This window comes from Coptis chinensis, chromosome 2 (assembly GCF_015680905.1).
Source record: "Coptis chinensis isolate HL-2020 chromosome 2, ASM1568090v1, whole genome shotgun sequence".
NCBI classification, from domain to species: domain Eukaryota; kingdom Viridiplantae; phylum Streptophyta; class Magnoliopsida; order Ranunculales; family Ranunculaceae; genus Coptis; species Coptis chinensis.
In genome coordinates, this window is record NC_141457.1 from 60,727,676 (window position 1) to 60,734,631 (window position 6,956).

Genomic DNA, 6,956 nt, shown 5'->3' on the forward strand with positions numbered 1-6,956 from the left:
ATCAACAAGCATATAATATGGAGCCCATAAGCGTAACACGTAATTTGAGATTAGGGCGGTAGTGCAACAATGACCTTTAGTGGAATAAGCCATTTGTTGATGGACTTGGGCCGTGTGTTCTGGGCGAACATGGGGAGCCCAAGCCCGTCAGGAGGCCCAACCCTAATTTCTCCTCATGGTCCTTGTTGTAGCCTATAAATAGAAACCCTTCTCTCCTGGTCGAAATTCACTATTCATCTGGATTGAAAAGAGAGGTGATAAGCACCCAAAACTGTAATATTAAACCCCAAGAGACATAACATTTTGGTCGATTATGTGTTTAATAATCATGTAATAATTATATTTTCGTACTTTTGCAGATTTCCGCAATTAAAATGAATATAATGATAAAACATGCATCAAAGTACGGGAATACTGGAATATTTGAAGTTTTCCACTCAACCCCCGTGAAGCCCAACAAAGCCTGACTAAAGCCGAAGTTTCCAAAAGTTCAAAACCAGTGCAGAAAGGGTCCACATATAAAGAAGCAGCAAACTTCCGAAGCTCAAATCGGATAAATCTAGATGCCGACGTTGGCTAGTGAAGCTGCCATAGCGACCCGGGTGACGAACTCTGCACAAGGACAGAAAGTCGTAAAAATGCCAAAATTGACGCCGCCACTGGACACACTAAGCAGACCCACTCTGCGGGCCAAAAGGCATGACGAGTCAGCATAGGCAGGTGACAAGTGATGGGTTCAATTTGGTGCCACCTTGCAAGAGGAAAGACACGTACTAATTCAATGTTTGAATTGAATTGGGCTAAAAGACGAAAATAAAACATATAAAGACAAAACTTTATAAGCTAAAGGACAAAATTTAATATTAAAAACAAAACTTTGATTCTCAAAGTTTTGAACTTTTAAATTAGGTAACAAACAAACCCTGATTAATTTTTAGGATTTCATGTGAAGGGTCTTCCTTTATATATATGAGGGGTAGCCTTCATTATTTTCCCTTCAAAGATTTTCATGCTTTAGCATCCGCTTAGCTTTAGTTCGTTTTCTTTCAGTACTTACATTTTGTCATTTTCATTCCAGCAGCTTAAATACTATAAGTTATTTTACCCTTAATAACAGTCATTTCTTTTCTAGTTTAATTCATGTCATGCATTTATTTACTTAATGTATACAACAAGTTTTATTATTCCTTCTATGACCATGAGCTAATCCCCTAGGGGGAGGGTTATGCTGCTCGTGTGAAAATCCAGATTGACTCGTTAATATTCTAGAATCACTACGTAGGATTTAGGCATAGATTAGACATCCGGTCCCAAAATGACTGAGACTATACCAATTTGGAGTCGATGCTCGAAACAGTCTCGTCTTGCGACTCTGCGGTGTCGTCGAACTGACTCTCCAATTTGTCCAGTTGATGTGAAATCGAGCCAGGAGCTGAAATAATATACCAGAGATGAGATATTAGTTAAACTCCTTATGCTAGTGCAATGCGACCTAGAGATGTGGGCATCTTGCTAGGGATCAATACTCGGCGTCATCTCCAACCGGCGAGGCGAATTAGAGATGTAGTGATGTGGTAGTAAACCTGTTGAAAACGATTCTTGCATGAGCATGATTAACTCTCTCCGTGTTTCTCCATCTTTGTTTACCTACATCAAAATCACCGTAGTAATTTACATTAATTGCATTACCGTAAAATTAATTAAACCAACTAAAAAAAACCTAAAAATCCTACTCACCAAAAGTTGTAATTCCAGTTGTGAACCTTTTCTGAGCCCTAAGGTTTGGATGATCCCTTACTCGACCTATCCTACCAAACCCATGTGAGTAAGGTAACTTGACGAAAACGTACGACTATACGGACTTTGGACTTGGAACTTTGGTTTTTGGACTTCGGACTTCGGACTGTGGACCTCGGACTTAATTAATCAAGAAAACCAATAAACGTGAAATATAATGCGTGTGTAACCAAATGGCGCCGCTGCACGCCGAAGGACTCTGGACTTAACGTAATAACTGGAATACATCCATAAAAACCCCTCCCCTACCTCCTCATCTTTTTAATTTTCATTTCTGTTACAATACTAACGAGTTAAGTAACTCTTTACCCTAACTTTTTTTCTACTAACAAATATCGTGAACCAAGTTTTGTTTATTTTCATTAGCACGATCTAAGTAATTTCCGTAGGAATTTGAAAATCTTGAACGGACAAAAGAGTCTCGGACGAGATTGAATTAGTAGCACGCGAGACTAGCACGGAGTATCAACACTCCGGTTTTCAGTCTGAGCCACTTTCCTTTTCGATTACTTTTTGGACTCTCTGGTCCTGTTTTTCTAGTAAGCATAAGCTCGGGAGTTAGTCGATCGCTATACAAGGAATCGCGGAACGCCAGGTTTCAAACTCTTAAACTCCTCAAACTTTATCGAGGATATTATTTGCTATAACCTGTTTTACCTCGTATATTTGTATGTTGGCATGAGAACTCCTTGCATATAAAGGTGGTTCGTCATTACATATTCACGTTAACACAATTAATATGATTCGAATATATTTGGATATATGCGTAGCTTCAAACCACCTGCTTAGAATATTTTTGTATGTGTATGTTAAATCAATTCACGTACGCGGTATTCAATTGCATGAGTTCGTTCTCGACATCCCCCTAGCTCACATATAACTTACATATAGTTGCACGTACAAGTAATATAGATTGCATGTGTAGACTTTCTGCGTAAACTAGTATATGTTAGTTAGTTTCTATTTGGGCATCTATCGTTTTTAATTGCATATTTCGTAATCACGTCTCCATAATACATTAATTTGGTAAATTAAAAAAAAAATTAAAAATTAAAAAAAAAAAAATTAAAAAATTATCATAGTAATTAAAAATTTCATCTAAATCATCTTAATAACACCCCGCAAAATACACCATCATAAATCATCATCCTATTCCATCAGTGCCTAGGAAACTTGAAAAAAATTGAGGTTGCCTAATTAAGGAACGTGCTAGCACGGACAACCTCCCTCAATCCTCTCAGGTGACATGGCTGCTGGAATATTCACACGTTATCCTAGGTTACCTGCTCGAGTTAGCAACAGCTCAGGAAGACGTGCTTCACCTCCCTCTTTCCTAAATTCTAAAACCTCCAGTCATTATTCGTTCCTTATGAGCCTTAAATTAAAATTTATATTTGTATGAGACTACGGTCTGATAAACATAAGGAATTAGAACTTACATATCGTCGTCGAAAATACAAGAAACAATTGTTTATGTTATCTCCTAGACATAGTTCCTCCTCCGTAAATCAACCTCGTCAAACATCTCCGTTGCCATTATCTCCTTTAATTATGGCTGAGGAAAATCTCACAATCAAAGAAACCCCTTTCGGTTCTATCTTGCCTTATAGGAAGGACACGCTTCTGCATTAAACTTCGATCACGATTGTAGGTGATTTTCGCATTCCGCCAAACATTTTCGGTTTGTTACCTGTTTACCATGGTTTAGACTATGAAAAACCATACAATCATCTTCGTCGGATGCAACAAGTAGTCACCACTTTCCGCCATCCGACAATTATCAACGAACAAGTCTTGCTTAGGTTGTTTCCCTTCACCTTAGCTGATAAAGCTTCAGTTTGGCTCGCCGGACAAGCGCCGCAATCCATTGACACATGTGCCAAGCTCGTACAAGCATTCATGATAAAGTTCTATACTCAGAAGAAAACTACAGAAATACTTCAAAAGATTCAATTCTTTTGCCAGCACCCCCAGGAATCCTTTTCGGAAGCATGGAGCGGATTTATTGATGCGCTTCTCGAATGTCCCCATCATCAACTTCGACAATCGGCCAGATTAGTCCGTTCATTTTTTAATGGTCTCTCTGACCATCAAAAGGAAACATTAGATATCACGAACGACGATTGTTTTATGGACAAGGGCGCTACTGAAGCATACACTTTTCTTGAGAAACAGGCTTCACGAAGCACCCATTGGGGAAACACTGATTCTTCTAGATCTTCTAAAGACACTCCTGCCAAAGTTACGTCTATGTTCGAGGTCAAACCCGATCCGGAATTAAAAACTCTAATCGAGTCCCTAAACAAAAAGGTCGATGCTCTTTCGGTACAAGTAAATGAACAAAAACCCAAACAGGTCATGGCTGCCAACGCTTCCCCATGCCCTCTTTGCTTAAGTCCTGAGCATGCCGATTCTTATTGTCCTTTGGTATACGAGTGCCCTCCCCAATCTTCTGAAGAGGCTTGTGCTTTCAACATCCCTAATGCACCTTGGTGACAACATCCGAATTTAGCTTGGGCACCCCCTGTCCAACAACAAGCTCCTCCAGGTGTCAACAACGTTCCTGTACGACCACTCGTGAACTACAATTCCTATCGTCAAGGAAATCCTCCGCAATTCCAGCAAGGGCAAAGTAATTTTCCCAACAACGCAAATATAGGGTACCAAAACAACCGTAACCTTGTTCCCGCTAATCAAGGATATGGCTACCAAAATCAACCCGTGAATAATATCCGTGAACTAGTTCCTGCTGCTCCTTTGGTACAATCCACAGCCGATAAAACGGCTGAAACTTTCCTGACATACATGAATCAACAGAATCAAATCCTAGCTTCTATCCAATAGCCTCTCTTCACCGTTAGCTTCGGGGATAAAAGTCAAAAGGCGTGTTCCTGGGCAAGTAGTTCCAAACCCTAAGCCTACAAACACTGCCTTTGAACTCAACAATGCACCAGGATCTAGTAATCCAAGCCAGGGTGAGGTAAATGCCATTACCACTCTTCGTTACGGCCGAACCATCGACAATAATATCGATATGCCGGGCGCGAGGAATCGACGGAAGCCACGACCGACGCGTCCTTCCAACTCCTACCTCAAAACCTATAACGGACGAAGTTGTACCTTCCAAATCTACACCCACGTCCCTAGGAAAAGATACCACCGATCCTTATACGCCGATTCGCCCAAAAGCTCGTTCCCGCCCGTTTGGTAAAGAACAAACATGACGAACATTTTGATGAGATCCGTGAAACCTTCAAAATTTTGACCATAAACTTACCTTTCCTAGATGCGCTAAAGCATTTGCCCAAAGCATGCCAAGTTTTTGAAGGACATGTGCACCACCAAACGACGTCTGCAATGTACCTCAACAAGCGTTCCTCATCGAAAGCAATTTCCCTCGATTACCACTACCAATGGTGTGGTAAAGTACAAGATTCCGTGTCGAATTAACCGTACCATGCGTTGCCGACAAGTATACCGCTACGCGACTTTTTAGACCTAGGTGCCAGTGTTAACCTACTTCCCTACTACTTATTTAAGCAGTTAGGTCTTCATGAATTAAAACCTACCAATATGACTCTGCAACTCGCGGATCGCTCCATCAAGTACCCAAAGTGCATAGTAGAGAACGTCATAGTCAAGGTCCAAGATTTTTACTACCCAGTTGATTTTGTCATTTTAGATACTGAAGTGGCTTGTGACTCCATTCCTATCATCTTGGGACGTCCTTTTCTTGCAACTGCTAACGCTCTCATAAATTGTCGGGGCCGGTTCAATGACACCGCTTTTCGGGAACCTTTCATTTAACTCAATGTGTTCAAATTAATGAAACAATTTCCCGATCCTATAATGGAGGGCGAGATTAGCTTGGTTGATAGTCTGGAACATGATTATTTCACAAACTCTTTTCCCCCAGACGAGATACACCAATTTCTTTCTTATGATAATCCGGAGTTTGACGATGACTCGTACATAAAGGATGTCCATGCATTATTAGAGCCAGTACCACTATTTGACCCTGATGCTGCGTTGCAAACTGATTCAGAAGAACCGGATTCGCTCTTTTCCATTGAAGAGATGATCCCTCATGAATCCTTGATCCCCAATCCTCCAACTCTGGATTTAAAACCTCTACCCTCTGATTTGAAGTACGTGCATCTCGATCTCGATGGTAGTCACCCTATCATAATTTCTGCTCACTCGACTACCGACGAAGAGGCACGTTTGATTCATGTCATTCGTGAACACCGCTCTGCTATCGGATGGTCCTTAGATGATATCAAGGGAATAGACCCTAGCATATGCACGCATTGCATACATCTTGATGACGGCACAAAGACATCGCGAGAACCACAACGCCGCCTTAATCCCGCCATGAAGGAAGTAGTGAGAGAGGAAGTTTTACCTTTACTTGATGCGGGTATCATATACCCTATCTCTAATAGTGACTGGGTTAGTCCTGTCCACGTTATTCCCAAAAAGTCCGGCATTCAAGTTGTACAAAATGAAAATGGTGAGTGCATTTCCACTCGCATTCCTTTGAAATGGAGAATTTGCATTGACTATCGCAAACTTAATGCCAGAACCCATAAAGATTACTTCCCTCTCCCATTCATTGACCAGATGCTAGAATGTTTAGCCGGTCATGCTTACTACTGTTTTCTTGATGACTATTCCGGATACTTCCAAATTGTCATCGATCCAGCCGATCAAGAAAAGACAACTTTCACATGTCCCTTTGGAACCTTTGCATACAAACGAATGCCTTTTGGTCTTTGCAATGCCCCAGGCACTTTCCAACGCTGCATGCTTCACATTTTTAGTGATATGGTGGAACGTTATATGGAAGTCTTCATGGACGACTTTTCCATTTACGGAAATTCCTTTGACGACTGCTTATCCAACCTTTCTAAAGTATTAATGCGTTGCGAAGAGAAAAATTGGTACTCAATTGGGAGAAGTGTCATTTCATGGTTACCAAGGGACTTGTTCTAGGTCATATTGTTTCGAAGAACGGGATAGAGGTCGATAAAGCTAAAATTGTTAAAATTGCTTCGCTACCTTTCCCACGTACAGTTCGTGATATCCGTGCCTTTTTAGGCCACGCTGGGTTTTACAGGAGATTCATTCAGGATTTTTCTAAAGTTGCTCGACCCTTA